We start from the raw sequence: 18,663 nt of genomic DNA on the forward strand, positions 1-18,663 counted from the left end.
AAACCACACCTACACATATGCAAACTAAGAAGTTAATTTGAGCTCAAATTGCATATAAATCAAATAAACTCCCACATAATTACTCCCAAACTAAAACTCACAAATCACTATACTTATAGAGCATTGCACAAGCTAATCTAGGAATGAGAGATGAAAGGACAAAGTTGCTAACCTTTGTGAACACTTGGATAGATGCGGTGCCTTCAAATCTTGACAAATCTTGGCAAAAATGGAGGATGAGCTCGAGCAAGGGGAATAACAGAGGAGGGAAAGGGGAAAACAGAGACAATGTGCTCGGGCTGGACGAAAGGTTTATATAGGGACATCTTTAGTCCCGGTTGGTTATACAAACCAGGACTAAAGGTATTCCTCTAGTCCCAGTTTTTGATACAAACCGGGACTAAATGGGCTCGTGGGGGCCCCAGCCTGACGCCAACCTGCCACCACCCCTTTAGTCCTGGTTTGCGTCACTAACAGGGACTATAGGTACAAAATGAACCGGGACTAATGATGCCCATGCCATCGACCGCTCCTAGCCGTTGGAACCGGGTCTAATGGTCACATTATTCCCGGGCCAAAATCAAACCGGGACTAATGATCCAAACGCAAGGTCTGTTTTCTACTAGTGACACTTTGGCTCCTGGTTGTATATGCGCCCTATATGGGAATTTTTTTAATATTTAAATAAAAAGTCAAAAAAGGTAAGAACTATTTTGACAAAAAAAACTTAACTTACTTTTGGACTAGTATATAAATTTTCACGATAAAAAAAACAAAGTTGACTTCACAACAAAAAAGACAAAATTTATTTGCTATTATAGGCCACTATTCACACTATTTGGGCCAAAAATTTGTCTTTTTTGAAAAGAAGTCAAAGGGAGATTCTTTTTGTGTGTGGATTTTTTCTCACGAGTACAATAAAAGGTCAAGTTTATTTCCAAAATATTTTCAGGAATTTTTGACTTTTTGTTGAATTACTAAAAAAATCTATATAGGGTGTAGATGTCCGCACAAACCAAAAATCTACCTCCGGGGAGTGGGCTCTCATGTAAGAGCCTAGCTATATGTGTGCTTCTAGGTAGACACAATAAATATGAAGAAAAAGATAGAGAAGGTGATACTTACAGCAAACCTTATTGTATGAGTGACTACAAGTAATGACTATATATACATGGCAACATCATATAGCCAGCAGATGGATATATTATTAACCATCTCTATGCTAGTCGCCTCGAAAATAAATATCCTTTTCGCCGCGGTGTTCCTCTAACCCTTTTGTTGCCTGTTGTCGCTGCCCAGACCATCCTCCGTCGCCACCCACATCCGGTGTGGCAAGCACACCGTCTCGTCGTATTGTCGTGCTTGCGCCACCTCTGTTCCGACCATGGTTTTTTGAAATGAATAAGAATTTTGGGTAAAAGAGGCAGCCGAGGTGGTATCCATGGGCCGGGCCCAACGGGCCCCGTGCGGTAGGACGCTCCCTCTCTCCCCTCTCGTGGAAGCCCTGGACACCTCCCTGACCCCGTCTTTTGCCCGATGAGTCCTTCCGCGCGGTAAAAATTCCTATAAAATCTCGCTGTTGTTTCGATCTACGTATCACATTTTTTTTCTTCATGTTGTCGTCTCGAGTTAATTCTGTTAGGGTTCCGAAGCTCTAGATTAACATATCTTCTCAAGAGTCTAGCAATAGGAGCTATGTTGCTCGGCAAACTTGTGGTACACGCCCTTATCAAGAGGTAGATGACCACGGGTGGACGACGGACGACAAGATTGCCGCTAATCTTAGGGAGCCAATGAGAGAAGCCGCAAGCGATGAGGAAGATGTCCCTCTACCTCAACTTGGGAATATGTTTGTTGAGTTCAAGAGGTCAAGTATAATTAATCAAAACACTCCTCGCCCCATGCAGGAAAGTGTGCTCCCAAAACCGAACACTAGCATTCCTCATGTTGTCACTAAGGCACTAAGGTCTACAGATTAGATTTACGCCAAATACAAAGCCCTAGGGGGAGAAGGTTGCTTCACTTGAGGAGGAGAATCGTATTCGGCGTGGGATCATTGCTCGTAGAATATCTTCAACACCGCCAAAGGACCAAGCATGAGTATATGTGTAAAGGCACTCCCATTAGCTTGTTCCAAGCTTGGGGGAGGTCCTCGGTATCTTTATCACCATCATTATCGATATTATTATCATTTATCTTGATCCTTATTTATATCATGGTTTAAAAAAAATAGTATGAGATAGTTTGTAATGTGTTCTATCGCTCCTTCAGAGCAATTATCTATGTATCCTTTGGTGTGAGATTACAAAATAAAGAGTTGGCATGAGACATCTTTTTGCTTTTTTGTTATTATGTATTCTAGCATTGCAAATCAATCTCATATGCTGATCTTGTGAGAAGTCATGGCTTTACATTGAGTTTAAAGAATAAAATCTCTTGAGGCTTAGTAAACATAGCATCGGTCATTTAAACAACTCATGGAAGCTTAGTACAAGGAAGAGAAACTTCACATGTAAATACACTATCTTAGACATCTTTTATGATGGTGAACTCTCAATGAATATTTTCAAACTTGATAAAATAGTTGATGCTGGACAAGTAAGACAATGTAATGGGCTTCCCGTAATTTTTGAAGGTCGGCCTCTAGAATCCAAAAAGTTACATAACTCGGTAATTAGGGCACATTGTTTTGAGTGGGAAGTCGCCACTTGAGTCCCCTGGACATAACATAGAGGGATGGTCCGTGTGACACCCAAGTTTTTATTTGGATTTTTCAAAAGATTTTTATTTGACTTGAAGGGAGTGATTTAAAAAATTTCTTCAAGAGAACTCTCACTCTCAAATATTTTTCTTTATGGCAAAAATTTTATTTGAATTCACCCAAGATCCTTCTTTGGTCTTGGAGGTTCCTGCTTTTCATTGGACTCAAGACAAAATATTTTTCATTTGAGAAAATAACCTTTGAAATATTTTTGAGAATGCACTATGGCTTTTGGAAAGTCCTTTGCCACTTTCAACTATTCCTTCTTGCCATGGCATTAGTGCAAATCCTCTCTCCTAACCCTTCCCTCACCTTTGGATCATGATCTGCATCAAATCCAGCAAGTTGAACCTCCTCATGTGATCATTTCCATTCAAATTCTATTCAAATAAATTTCTGTCTTCTCCTATAGCACTTGGAAATTTACAAAGGAACTCCATTTTCTGTTTGGACTTTTACCACCAAACTTCTTTCCCCTCCTAGTCCTTTGAACCCTCAACCTAGAACCATGAAGATCCACTGGTCTCCAGTTCAAAATTTTCAAACTACATCAAATGCAAGTTTGGACCAGATTTGCCAAATTTGGTGAAATTCATTCAAAACCTTCTCCAAAAATTCCAAGTAAATTCATGCAGCCTCTGGGTGCATTGAGTGACCAGCTCACCAAGTTACAGCTCCAGAAAAATTTATCTCTTTACCTAAACCTACTGTCGAACACCTGCAGTGCTTAGTCACTGTCAAGTTTCAGTTAACTTCAGAGTTCAGTCAGTGCTCACTGTCGTTTTCTTCAGAGACGGGCGTCGATCTCGCCAGTACCCTCGCGTCGCCTTGCTCCTCGTCCTCGCCCACTTGTTCCTGCACCGCACGAGTGCCTGGCATCTTGCGGGCGTCGGCGACGAGCAGCAGAAGGTGCGCCGCCCCGTGAACGACGCCGGCGGCGGCTTTGCGGGCGCCAGCGGGAGACACGGCGCCGCCGACTCCACCCAGCGCCGCCCAAACCACCGGAGCCCGCCGCGTGGCCGTCCACTCCCCCGAATGCGCTGCCGCTCTCGTCGTGAACCCCAGGGCGCGGAGCGCGCTCTCTGCCGCCGTTGAGCCCGTGCGGTCACCTCACCGTGGGCAGACGCCATTACGCCAGGGCCAGCTCCGTTTAGCTGCAAAACGAGTCCCGTAACATCCACTGATGCTGCTCGACCGCTCAAACCCCCTGCCAACCCACTGCTCCGCCGTAATCGCTCGCCGGAGATTCTCCGTTCACGGCCACCCCGTCGATCTGCCTATAAATAGGGGCCCCGAGCTTCAACTCGAGCACCCACCAGCCCTACACTTCCCCTAGAGCACGCCCAGCCACTGGAAGAGCCGCGAGGGGGTCTCCTTCCTCGACTCCGGCCGCCGCGATCCGCCATGGGATCCAGCCCGATTCGCCCCCGTGTGTGCTCCACAGCCCCCATTCTCTTGCCAGTAGCTTCTCCTTGCATCACCCGTTCTGACCCGCGCCTCAATTCGTACTTTGCAGCCCTCCACCGGAGTTCCCCAACCTCACCCGAACCGCCGTCCGCCGGAGATAGTGTCGCCGTCGACGTGGTGCTCCCCGTTGGACGAGTCCACCACCCACCGACGCGGAAGAAGACACTGAAGCTCTTGGTACCCTCCGTTTCTCCTAACTCGCCGTGGTTCGACGCCGGCGTCCATCGCCGTCTTCGGGCGCCGGCGAGCTTTCAAACCTGACATGCGGGCCCCGCGTGTCAGCCTCTGTTTTATTTCCCCGAACCGTTTTCTGTTGGCGCCTTCGGGCAAAATACGTTTTCTCCTTGCGCTTGCGCATTCCCAGCCGAAGCGTTTTCTGTTTTCTCAGTTAAAACCCTGGAACTTTTCTGTTTCATTACAGATAAGTCCCTGGACAGAAACCTTTATAACTTTTTAATAAAAAGGTATTTTTGAGTGATTCTTTTTCTGTCAATCTCCAAATTTTGTCTAGTTTTTTATGGGATTTATTTGAAAAATATTTGGCAAAGTTTCTGTGCATGTGTTGGTTTTCACGTTAGTACCCCGTTTCGTGATTGCCGTAGGTTCCGGGAGAGGGGACGGAGCCGCGAACTTCGCCGAGCTAGATTCCGACTTCTCCGAACCAGGCAAGCATGTTTGAACATTTGATATGGCAGATGTTTTGCATGTTCATGTGAAAGTTTGTGCGTGGCATGTGAGTGTCGGTAAATATCTCGTTGCTCGTAAGGCAACGACCCGGTTGTTCCGAAGTTGCGATGACCTCTGATGAGAGGTGGCCTAATCATGTAGTGACATGAAGGGCAGCAAGGTGGTACTGTTGTAGCATGCCAGCCTTGCGTCATCCGACTCTCTTCGACGTTAACGTGGTTGGAGCCACGTTATCGATCTTTTCCCGCATGTTCCGAAGTTGCGATGACCTCTGATGAGAGGTGGCCTAATCATGTGGTGACATGAAGGGCAGCAAGGTGGTACTGTTGTAGCATGCCAGCCTTGCGTCATCCGACTTTTCCGACGTTAACGTGGTTGGAGCCGTGTTATCGTCCCTTCCCCTTTCCGTGCTACCACATGTCTCATTGCCAGGGATACGGTTTAGTAAGTTGGTAACCTCTTTCCGTGTACACACCAAACAGAGAGGCCGGGATGATGGTACCTTGGCCCAGGATTAAAGCCAGTCATTCGGTCAGGGGGCATGGGTGTTTCCGGTTGGGACCGAGAGGGGGGGCACCCCCTTATAGCGCGCGTATAGAAATTTGATCCCATTCTACGCGAGGTTGTAGCCTCCCCGACTCAGGGTTTTTCCTGAATGTTGCCGAGGGTTATCCCTGGCTTCGGATGGTTAAATTGGGTGTGTACTGGTTAGACGTGTTCCTTCCAGAACACCGTAGACGGAACTAGTCCCCGTGACTACTGAAATCCGTTGGCTGTGGTTAAGTACAAACTCTGCAGAGTCAATTCTTTCCAAATCATCGTACCCATGATCAGTAATGTAGACTTTACATCCAAATCTATCCGTGTGAAAATCTTGCCCCGGTGAACAAGCTCAAGCGGTAAAATTTCCAGTTGAGGGACTAACTTTATTTTGTGTCTCATGCTTGGGATAATTTATGTCTCCGAGCTATTGTATTAATGAGTTGTGATATAAGCCCTTTATGTGACGTCGCGCAGACGTCCAACTGTGGCGTGTACTCGTTTCTCACTTTCGATATAAGCCCTTTATGTGATGTCGCTCAGACGTCCGACTGCGGCATGCACTGTCTTTACTTTCTGTTATAAGCCCTTTATGTGGTGTCGCCCCGACGCCCGACTGTGGCATTATTATTCCGCATTTTCCGCTCGAGGAGTCTTTCAGACACTCGTTTGGCACCTGTATTTTTATTCCGCATTTTCCTCTCGAGGAGTCTTTCAGACACTCGTTTGGCACCAGTATTATTATTCCGCATTTTCCGCTCGAGGAGTCTTTCAGACACTCGTTTGGCACCTGTATTATTTTTCCGCATTTTCCTCTCGAGGAGTCTTTCAGACACTCGTTTGGCACCCGCATTACTATTCTGCAGTTTCCGCTCGAGGCGTCATTCAAACCCTCGCTTGGCACCCAGTATTTATTATCTCTATGTCTGATCGCACTGGTTAACTTGTTCATGTGTTTCATGTTTGCATTTGTTATACCTCATGTCCGAACTGTCTTGCGAGTACTTTCATAGTACTCACCTGGCTTGTTGATTTGGCCAGATGTTGACGAAGGCGATCTCTTGGATGAAGAGTTTGATAGCGCGTCCGACGCCTAGAGGAGTCCCAGTCAGTCCTGCGCGATCCCGGATATTGGTCACTTGTATCGTTTACGCTTCCGCCACCCGTAATAAGTATTCTCGAGCCTCACTCCGACGCTCGAAGAGTTGTAGTATTCTGGAATCATGTCACTCGCTTCGCGATGATATTTCCACCACCGTTATTATCGTGAGTTAGAAGTTTGCTACCCTATCCGCCGTTTTGTTTTATCGGCGTGTATGTAATAAATTGTTGGGCAGTCTCTGCTCAACTTTGTATTATATTTAGTACTCCTGGTATTTTTCTTCTGTGACCAATGTATTGTCTATCAGCGAGAAGGAATTCTTCCTCGCTGGTCCGTAACAGGGATTGGTTTCTCAATAATTATTTTATTGAAAAACCGGTCGTGACAGTCCGAATGTAGTAGATTGAAAGTTCATTAAAGGTGAGACAATTATATGCAAGATATTGGGGAATAAAATGGTCTCGTCTTCGGATTGTGGTACAACGATTCTCGACCATTTGGCTACCTCTAGGAGAAAACCCTGATGTAGGTAGGCCATTTTTATTTAAGTGGTGAAACTAACAAAATACAAAAAAAAAAAGTAGAGCAACCAATACACTCAGCTATTGGCATATTTTACGAATGAGAATTGACCCGTGGTAAAATCTCATGTTTGATGCTATGTAGTACACCCTCTGTTCCTGAATGTAAGATGTTTGAACTGCAAAAATGTCTTACATTTAGGAACAAAGGTAGTATATCTCAATGATGGGAATTATTCTTTCAATGTGAGGCATGTTCTCATTGATAGTAAAGACGTCAATGGTGACTTCATTAATCTTAAAGCTCAATGCAAATACTCTCTACTTTAAATTCCATGCGAGCGTGTGCGTGTGATGGGGGTGTGCGTGCATTGGTTCGTCTATACTGTAGTCGGTGCTTTAGAAAAAAAAAACTAGTAAGTGTGTTAGAAAAAAAAAGATAGGTTACTTTTGCGAGAGGTGCACTTTGCTCTGGTCCTTGGGCCGCAAACGACAACCCAGCCCAAACATCCCACCGCTCCATCTGTGGAGAGCAATTAGTTAAACAGCCCTCCTTTGGGAGCCTCGCAACGATCAGCACCACTTGGCGCGCTCTTGGCCATTCACCACGTGTCGCGCTCTGGACGCTCCCTTTGGATTTTGTTTTTTTAGTTTTTTGCACGCGTTTTCAGCTCTTTGAACGGTTTTTTTCGGGGGGTTTCGATGTTTTGGTTTTCCCCCGGTCTTTCTTAGCTTTTCGATCAAAAAAAAATTTGAAAAAAAATTTGCGCGAAAAAAACGCGTTTTCTTTTTTTTCCCCTTTCGCGAAAGTCACGGTTTTTCTTCTGCGAGAGGCACGGTTGTGCTTTAGCGAGAGTCACGGCCGTGCCTTTTCGGAAACGGGAAAAAAACAAGTTTTCTGTTTTTTTTTCTTTCGCGAGAGTCACAGTTTTTATTCCGCGAGAGGCCCGGTTGTGCTTTCGCGAGAGTCACAACCGTGCCTTTCGGAAAGGGAAAAACAAAACGTGTTTTCTATTTTCTTTTTTTTCACGAGAGTCACGGTTTTGCTTCCGCGAGAGTCACGGCCGTGCCTCTCGGAGAGGGAAAAAAACGCGTTTTCTGTTTTTTTTTCTTTCGCGAGAGTCACGGCCGTGCCTTTCGAAAACGGAAAAAAAACACGTTTTCTATTTTTTTTTCTTCCACGAGAGTCGCGGTTTTGCTTCCACGAGAGTCAAGGTTGTGATTTCGCGAGAGGCACGGGCGTGCCTCTTTCGGAAAGGGAAAAAACCGTGCTCCCGGTTCGGTTTTTTCGCCTGGTTTTTTTCGTCCGGTTTTTTTATGAAAAAAATCGTCAAAACCTATCAACATGGGATCTAGTTTTAAAGATCTCGACACGAGGAATCCAATGGTGAAAACGGTTCGAGATTTGGACGCACGGTTTAAGAGTAAAACATTTTGAATAAATGGATCTACAAAAAAGGAAAAACTCACAGATTGCGACAAGTGGCGCGCTGCATGTGCACCGCTTGTCGCAACCTGGGAAAGTGGAGTGTTCTTTGCAACGAGTACTCCTTATTTAGTGATTTCGCCATGAAATCATATCTGCCGTATTTTACCCTAAAAAATATATGCCGCATTCTGCGGCAGTTTTCGTTTTTTAGGTGCACATTCTGCGGTACATTGTAGCTGCTCCGCACAGAGGCGAGCGACCAGCGAAAGAGATGGGCCGGCCCGTAATGAGCACGCTAGAGTAACCTGTTCTGGGACCTTCTAGGAGGTTCCTTTCTCCGGTTTTGGGAATCTTCTAGAACGTTCCTGAACTGGTTTTTTCTTTTTCATTTTTTTTTATTTTTCTTTTGTCCTGATTATTTATTTATTTATTCTCTCCTTATTTCGTTTTTTCCTCTCCTTTTTGATTTTTTAATTCTATTTCGCTTTTTGCTCATTATTTTCCAAAAAAATAGAATTTCAAAAATTGTTCGACACTTTTACAAAAAAATCGAAAATTCAAAAAGGTTAGAATTTTCACTTTACAAATGTTCCCTTTTTTTACAAATTAAAAAAATGTTCGACGATTTCAAAAAATGTTCCCACTTTCCAATCTGCTCACAAATTCAGAAAATGTTCATGTTTTCAAAATTTGCTCCCAAAATGTTTGGGGAATATAAAAAATATTCACATTTTTTATTTTTCTTTCACAAATTCAGAAAACGTTTGGAAATTCCAAAAATATGCCTGGTTTCCAAGTTTGTGTACAAATTCAAACAATGTTCATGTTTTTTAAAGTTTTTTCGCAAATTCAAAAATAATTTGGGGTATTTCTAAAAATATCGGCATTTTGAAAAAAAATCGAAAATGATCAAGTTGTCAATTGTTGTTCTTGTTTTGCAAAAAATGTTTTGCATTATGAAAAATTGTTCGTAATTTGGAAAAATGTTCTCGTTTTCAACTTTGTCGCTTTTTTGGAAAAATGTTTGCGCTTTCACAAAATGTTCAAATTCTTAAATATTTGTGCAGAAATTTGAAAACTTTCACGTTTCAAAATATATTTACTGTTTGAAAGAAAAAAAAGATCTCGTTTGAAATTCCAGAAAAAATTAAAATCTATTGCGGCTTATGGTTCATAGAAACCGGGCTGCCATTCTGGAGATCAAATCTAAGGAATTACAGTGGGTGGCGACGTTGCTCACTTGCAAGTTGTCCTCGGTTCGACGTCTCACACGGACTTTTGTTTTTGAGAGTTTTTCTGTGAAGTGTGTTTAAGTTTTGCCGTTGTTGTTTGTTCCTTTAAGTAGCACGCTGCAGATGTAGCACTAGAGGTTGTCTGTCGCAGCGGCTCGCAGCAGCACGGTAATCTGCCACAGTGTGCCGTCGCTGGCGTGGCATATGCCCCGAGATATTCCTTCATTCCTTTTTCTTTTGTGTGCGAATTCGCAGCGCCCTCCCTCCTAGTGGTACTTCCGGCAAGTATGAGGAGCGACACTCCCACTCCCGATCCAGGCATGCGCATGTGCTCCGCTACATCTGTGTCCGCCTTTTTCTATGCCGACTCCGGCCGGCCGGACGCGGACGCGACCGATCCAGATCCCAGCTGCCATGCCATGCGTCTCGCGGCAAGTTCCAACGTGCGGCGTCACCGGAGATCGCTGGATCTGTGCTTTCCGCTGGTCTTTCTTGCCGTCAATACCGCCGTGGATCTGCCTCTGGCTGGCTGGCTCTGGCAGTGCAGGTGCAGGAGCGGGATCTGGGGAGTGATTCGTGGGAGGGCAGGTGAGACCTCCCCCGGAACGGCAAGGAGGGGTCGTAATATGCTCATAGATCGATCGGGACGTTTTGTATATGCTGATGCTGTCACGTGGTGTGGCGCCGTGGGAAATGCAATGCGTGCCGGTCCGATCAAGTTGGTGTAGGTACTACTGCTGCTGCCGGAATCGGAATTGAAAATGCCCGGTCGTCTTTCTGGGAAAGGAGAAAAGAATGGCCTGCTTCGCTTCTAGGAGTAGTTGTTGGTGGTGTTGAGTTGGTCGTTTTGTTTTTGTTAATTATTAAGCGAGGTGTGCTGTTGGAGTGTTGGCGACTGATCTGATCTGATCACAGCTCAGTCGGTAGGTCACAACAACCGATGGGATGGGATGGGATGGGATATCCATGCGATCGCGACGTCTACGGTGGTTCCGCCTTCCGAGTTGCTCACAAATCTCTCTCTCTCTCTCTCTCTTCTCACTCGTCACTACCCACTACTACTATTAGGAGTGTCACACAACACAAGAGTGGTAGTGCACAAACTGAGGCACCATCTGTAATACGTGTGCGCGCAGGCACGCAGGTTGGCAGGCGCAGTAGTTTCTTCCCGCTTTCAGCCCAACAGTTTTACGTTAGGTAAACAACGGTTGAGAGAGACGAACAAACGGGCACTGCCGTCGGTTTTCTACGGGCGCATGATGATATGATAATCGTACAATCGCCGTCGATGACACCGAGACCCAATCCATCCGTCTCATATTCTCATCCTGGTGAGGTGACGACCCGATCCGGATGCGCAGACCAACTTCATCTCCTGCTCCTTCCTTCTGGAACGAATGCACGATCTCCCGGTGGCCGGGTAGCGTACGAAACACGGGTGCCGGCATCATTCGGCCGTTCCGGCCGGACGTGGACAGCGCGCGGCGGCAGGTGGGAGAGCAAAGGCACGCACCGTGGCGGCACGGACGGCCGAATGATTGCGCTGCCGCCGCTGCTTTCCTTCTCTCCGGCCTACGTACGCTACGTACGCACGTCGGTAGACGGTAGTACATGCAACTTTTTTTTTGAACTGTGGTACGTACGTGCAACTTTTGCAAGTTGGCGCTCCCCGACGATGCATGGATGGATGGACGTACGCTTGGCGGTTGCGGCGGGCCAGCCGTGACCACGTTACCCTCTCGCCTCAGCGGCGGTCGACCGTGATCGGCCTGGCGCCCATGCCCACGTTTGGAAGTGTCGGGGGCGGGGCAGGGCACGGTGGGGAGCGTGCCGCCCGCCCGCCCGGGCCCGGATGTGCCTCTCCATCGGTTGCGGTTTTCTAAGGAGCCGGAGAACCGACGGCTGCGCGTCCACATCAGACCTCTCCCGTGGAAGCTCGGGATGCAAATGGGCATGTCCGCAACATTAGGCGGCGTTTGCCGGTCATGGGATTAGAGCAACTCAAGCACAGTCGTCCTATCGACAATTACCATCCGTCGCATAAAGCGCGGACACAGAGCCGTCGTATCTCAACCTTCATGAAGAATTTCCCGTCTTCTCATTCAAACATTTCGAACGCCGCCAAAATTTGACATTTGACACATCAATGCAAGCAATGGACATCGCCTTTGACACTTTGAATGAAGGCGACATGCCCAAATCACATGCTGTCATTGTGTGCACCGTCCCCTTTCACCGGCATTTGCAACATTCCCTTCTTCGACGTGTTCCATTGTGCTCGGATCCATCATGATGAACTGATTCTTGGTGTCCGTGCGGTTATCTCTCGCCTGATTTGCCTGAATTTGGAGCCTACACGACTCCATCTCGGTCTTAAGTTGGAGCCTCTTCTCCTCATTGTTTCATTTCTTGCCCACATCAACTCATCGACCTTTTTTTTTCCTCTATACTAGTCAGGCCGACCCGTGCTAAGTGGTGGAATGGTACATCTAGGCACATTTTCCGTTTCATCCTAACGATCAACGTCATCGGTGCCATCGTCCATCTCCGGAGAGGAATTGACGCCCTTCATAGATTTTTGTTGATTGGTCCTTCACGGCGATCATATTGAGAGAGAGATATATTGCCATGCCCGGATAAGAGCAACATGCTCGGTCTTGAGAGAGATATATTGACATGCCCAGTCTAGAGTACTTGAGAGCACTCAATGCTCAGGATACTCAGAGGCTTTTGGAGATGAACAAAGCCCGTGGGTTTCCAGGTATGCTTGGGTCTATCGACTGCAAGCACTGGAAGTGGAAGAATTGTCCTACAACATGGCATGGACAGTTCGGAGGACGCTCCAAGGATGCCACCATCATTCTTGAGGCCTGTAAGTGCATATAGTGCCCCCTTAGTGGTTTTGAAGTATTGAAGACAAATGGGTTAAGGGGCTAATGTGTTTATGAGTGTACACAAGAGTTATAGTCCCTGAAGATTTGGTTTAACCGACGAAAGATGACCCCTAAAAATGTATTTTTTTAAGTGAAGAATTTGGTGTGGCCTTTGAAGAAATTGACATGAAAAATTGGAAGCTTGAAGACTTTGTTTTCGTAATTTCTTTCTTCTTATTCGAGTCGTAAAAAACACCGTACTATTAAAGGGGGTCTAGGTGATACATAAATCGTATTTCCGAAGTGATGCTCATAACCTATACAAAACCTACTTCTTCGAGTGAAGACTTTGGAAATCTCCGGCAATTCTGACGAATTTGTCAGTGATAGAGACAAGATTCTTCTGGTCACTGACGAATTTGGTCTTAGTGAGGAGTTATGATTTTGCCAGTGCGATCTACCTGTTGTGAGGAAATTGAGTGCCCCAACGAATTTGAGAGTCCAAATTCCGACAGTTACTTCACAGAGTGCCAGCTGTCGTGTGGATTGTTATCCTGACAACGGTCATGTTTGAAGGGGCATTTATGACAATTCATGTTGGATTGCCCTGGCTATAAATAACCGCCCCTCTGATTGACTCTGATATACATTCTGAAGAATTTCAACTGAAGACTTTCATTATGTTGTTTTTCATTTTTTTCAATTCATCTTCTGTATGCTTGAATGCTTGTATGATTGCATGTTCTTCACCTGCATCTGTCTTGTATGCATGTTTTACGTTTGTGTGATGAACTAGTCTCGCTAATGTTTCTATTTCTTTACTGGGATCCTCGTCAAAGTCTTCGGAGTTTGACGAATTTCTAAAAATCTCCCATTCACCCCCCCCCCCCTCTGGGAGTAAACCTGGGCTTTCATGGTTGTTGTCGATAAGGAGACATGAATTTGGCATGCATATTTTGTGATGCCTGAATCTTGCAATGACATCAATGTGCTCAACCGATCACCTCTTTTTGCCAAGTTAGCCAATGGAGAAATTCCACCAATGACCTTTGAAGTAAATAGCCGCACCTACAACTATGGGTACTACCCATGCGGATGGGATTTATCCGAAGTGGAGCACTTTTGTGAAGCCAATCCAAACCTCCCAAGGTAAGAAGGAACTCTATTTTCACGATGCTCAAGCGGTGAGTAGGAAAGATGTTGAGTAGGCATTTGGGATTTGCAATCCAAATTTTCTATTGTGCGAGGACCGGGGATTAGAAAAACCTTTGGTATATCATAATTGCTTGTGTGATCATGCACAACATGATCATTGAGAATGAGCATGGGCAGGATTTGGGTTACACCTTCTATCACCTCATGGGCGTACGTGTTCGGTCGATTAGAAGAGAGGACCGAGTCAGACGTTCCATGGAGGTGTACCATGACATTAGAGAGGTCGATACACACAATGATTTTCAGAAATATGCCATGGAGGAGTGGTGGAAATGGCATAGGGATCAAGCCTGCTAGTTTTATTTCTTTGTTTGTTGTATTGTGCAAGAACTTTGTTGTATTTTATGTTGCATTTCGTGTTGCGGATTTGATAAATTATGTAATAATTTGATGCTGAGAACTGATAAAAAATTTGGGATGATTTTTACTTTAAATTGTGCGGTTGTTGGCCATTTTTACATCACCTGTTGGAGCGGCGGCCGCGCGTCTGATATATTTTACATCATTTGTGTTGGGGAACGTAGTAATTTCAAAAAAAAATCCTACGCACACGCAAGATCATGGTGATGCATAGCAACGAGAGGGGAGAGTGTTGTCCACGTACCCTTGTAGACCGAAAGCGGAAGCGTTAGCACAACGCGGTTGATGTAGTCGTACGTCTTCACGATCCGACCGATCAAGTACCGAACGCACGGCACCTCCGAGTTCAGCACACGTTCAGCCCGATGACGTCCCTCGAACTCCGATCCAGCCGAGTGTTGAGGGAGAGTTTCGTCAGCACGACGGCGTGGTGACGATGATGATGTTCTACCGACGCAGGGCTTCGCCTAAGCACCGCTACCGCATTATCGAGGTGGACTATGGTGGAGGGGGGCACCGCACACGGCTAAAAGATCAACAGATCAATTGTTGTGTCTCTAGGGTGCCCCCTGCCCCCGTATATAAAGGAGCAAGGGGGAGAGGCGGCGGGCCAGGAGGGGCGCACCCTCCCTTTTCCTTGTTGGATTAGGAGAGGAGAGGGAAGGAGAGGGAGGGGGAAAGGAAAGGGGGGGCGCCACCCCCCCTCCTTGTCCAATTCGGACTTGGGGGGGAAGGGGCGCGCGGCTGCCCCTTGGCCACCTCTCCTCTTCCACCAATTGGGCCCATGAGGCCCAATAACCTCCGGGGGCGTTCCTGTAACCCCCCGGTACTCCGGTATATATCCGATAACCCCCGGAACCATTTCGGTGTCCGAATATAGTCATCCAATATATCAATCTTCATGTATCGACCATTTCGAGACTCCTCCTTATGTCCGTGATCACATCCGGGACTCCGAACAACCTTCGGTACATCAAAACATATAAACTCATAATATAACTGTCATCGAAACTTTAAGCGTGCGGACCCTACGGGTTCGAGAACTATGTAGACATGACCGAGACACGTCTCCGGTCAATAACCAATAGCGGAACCTGGATGCTCATATTGGCTCCCACATATTCTACGAAGATCTTTATCGGTCAGACCGCATAACAACATACGTTGTTCCCTTTGTCATCGGTATGTTACTTGCCCGAGATTCGATCGTCGGTATCTCAATACCTAGTTCAATCTCGTTACCGGCAAGTCTCTTTACTCGTTCTGTAATACATCATCCCGCAACTAACTCATTAGTTGCAATGCTTGCAAGGCTTAAGTGATGTGCATTACCGAGTGGGCCCAGAGATACCTCTCCGACAATCGGAGTGACAAATCCTAATCTCGAAATACGCCAACCCAACAAGTACCTTCGGAGACACCTGTAGCGCACCTTTATAATCACCCAGTTACGTTGTGACGTTTGGTAGCACACAAAATGTTCCTCCGGTAAACGGGAGTTGCATAATCTCATAGTCATAGGAACATGTATAAGTCATGAAGAAAGTAATAGCAGAATACTAAACGATCGTGTGCTAAGCTAATGGAATGGGTCAAGTCAATCACATCATTCTCCTAATGATGTGATCCCGTTAATCAAATGACAACTCATGTCAATGGCTAGGAAACATAACCATCTTTGATCAACGAGCTAGTCAAATAGAGGCATACTAGTGACACTCTGTTTGTCTATGTATTCACACAAGTATTATGTTTCTGGTTAATACAATTCTAGCATGAATAATAAACATTTATCATGATATAAGTAAATAAATAATAACTTTATTATTGCCTCTAGGGCATATTTCCTTCAGTCTCCCACTTGCACTAGAGTCAATAATCTAGATTACACAGTAATGATTCTAACACCCATGGAGCCTTGGTGCTGATCATGTTTTGCTCGTGGAAGAGGCTTAGTCAACGGGTCTGCAACATTCAGATCCGTATGTATCTTGCAAATTTCTATGTCTCCCACCTGGACTAGATCCCGGATGGAATTGAAGCGTCTCTTGATGTGCTTGGTTCTTTTGTGAAATCTGGATTCCTTCGCCAAGGCAATTGCACCAGTATTGTCACAAAAGATTTTCATTGGACCCGATGCACTAGGTATGACACCTAGATTGGATTTGAACTCCTTCATCCAGACTCCTTCATTTGCTGCTTCCGAAGCAGCTATGTACTCCGCTTCACACGTAGATCCCGCCACAATGCTTTGTTTAGAACAGCACCAACTGACAGCTCCACCGTTGAATGTAAACACGTATCCGGTTTGCGATTTAGAATCATCCGGATCAGTGTCAAAGCTTGCAACAACGTAACCATTTACGATGAGCTCTTTGTCACCTCCATAAACGAGAAACACATCCTTAGTCCTTTTCAGGTATTTCAGGATGTTTTTGACTGCTGTCCAGTGATCCACTCCTGGATTACTTTGGTACCTCCCTGCTAAACTTATAGCAAGGTACACATCAAGTCCGGTACACAGCATTGCATACATGATAGAGCCTATGGCTGAAGCATAGGGAACATCTTTCATCTTCTCTCTATCTTCTGCAGTGGTCGGGCATTGAGTCTTACTCAACTTCACACCTTGTAACACAGGCAACAACCCTTACTTTGCTTGATCCATTTTGAACTTCTTCAAAACTTTGTCAAGGTATGTGCTTTGTGAAAGTCCAATTAAGCGTCTTGATCTATCTCTATAGATCTTGATGCCCAATATATAAGAAGCTTCACCGAGGTCTTTCATTGAAAAACTCTTATTCAAGTATCCCTTTATGCTATCCAGAAATTCTATATCATTTCCAATCAGCAATATGTCATCCACATATAATATTAGAAATGCTACACAGCTCCCACTCACTTTCTTGTAAATACAGGCTTCTCCAAAAGTCTGTATAAAACCAAATGCTTTGATCACACTATCAAAGCGCTTATTCCAACTCCGAGAGGCTTGCACCAGTCCATAAATGGATCGCTGGAGCTTGCACACTTTGTTAGCTCCTTTTGGATCGACAAAACCTTCCGGTTGCATCATAGACAACTCTTCTTCCAGAAATCCATTCAGGAATGCAGTTTTGACATCCATTTGCCAAATTTCATAATCATAAAATGCGGCAATTGCTAACATGATTCAGACAGACTTAAGTATCGCTACGGGTGAGAAGGTCTCATCGTAGTCAACCCCTTGAACTTGTCGAAAACCTTTTGCAACAAGTCGAGCTTTATAAATAGTAACATTACCGTCAGCGTCAGTCTTCTTCTTGAAGATCCATTTATTCTCAATGGCTTGCCGATCATCGAGCAAGTCAACCAAAGTCCACACTTTGTTCTCATACATGGATCCCATCTCAGATTTCACGGCCTCAAGCCATTTTGCAGAATCTGGGCTCACCATCGCTTCTTCATAGTTCGTAGGTTCGTCATGGTCTAGCAACATAACTTCCAGAATAGGATTACCGTACCACTCTGGTGCGGATCTTACTCTGGTTGACCTACAAGGTTCAGTAACAACTTGATCTGAAGTTTCATGATTATCATCATTAACTTCCTCACTAATTGGTGTAGGTGTCGCAGAAACCGGTTTATGTGATGAACTACTTTCCAATAAGGGAGCAGGTACAGTTACCTCATCAAGTTCTACTTTCCTCCCACTCACTTCTTTCGAGAGAAACTCCTTCTCTAGAAAGATTCCAAATTTAGCAACAAAAGTCTTGCCTTCGGATCTGTGATAGAAGGTGTACCTATTGGGGAACGTAGCAGAAATTTAAAATTTTCTACGTATCACCAAGATCAATCTATGGAGTCATCTAGCAACGAGAGAGAGGGGAGTGCATCTACATACCCTTGTAGATCGCGCGCGGAAGCGTTCAAGAGAACGGGGTTGATGGAGTCGTACTCGTCGTGATCCAAATCACCGATGATCCTAGCGCCGAACGGACGGCACCTCCGCGTTCAACACACGTACGGAGCGGGGACGTGTCCTCCTTCTTGATCCAGCAAGGGGGGAGGAGAAGTTGATGGAGATCCAGCAGCACGACGGCGTGGTGGTGGAAGTAGCGGGATCCCGGCAAGGCTTCGCCAAGCGCAAGCGGGGAGGAAGAGGTGTCACGGGAGGGAGGGAGGCGCCAGGGCTTGGGGTGCTGCTCCCATGCGCCTCCCCACTATATATAGGGGTGGAGGGGGCTGGTTTATTGCCCTCCAAGTCCATTGGGGCGTTGGCAAAGGTGGGGGAAAGAAATCCCATCATTTCCCTTCCCCACCGATTGTTATCCCCCTTTTTTAGGGATCTTGATCTTATCCCTTCGGGATATGATCTTATTCCTTCTAAGGTGGGATCTTGGTGCGCCTTGACCAGGGGTGTGGGGCCTTGCCCCCACTACCCACGTTCATGTGGGTCCCCCATGCAGGTGGGCCCCACTTTGGAACCTTCTAGAA

The sequence above is a fragment of the Aegilops tauschii genome, chromosome 7 (genome assembly GCF_002575655.3).
Source record: "Aegilops tauschii subsp. strangulata cultivar AL8/78 chromosome 7, Aet v6.0, whole genome shotgun sequence".
Lineage (NCBI taxonomy): Eukaryota > Viridiplantae > Streptophyta > Magnoliopsida > Poales > Poaceae > Aegilops > Aegilops tauschii.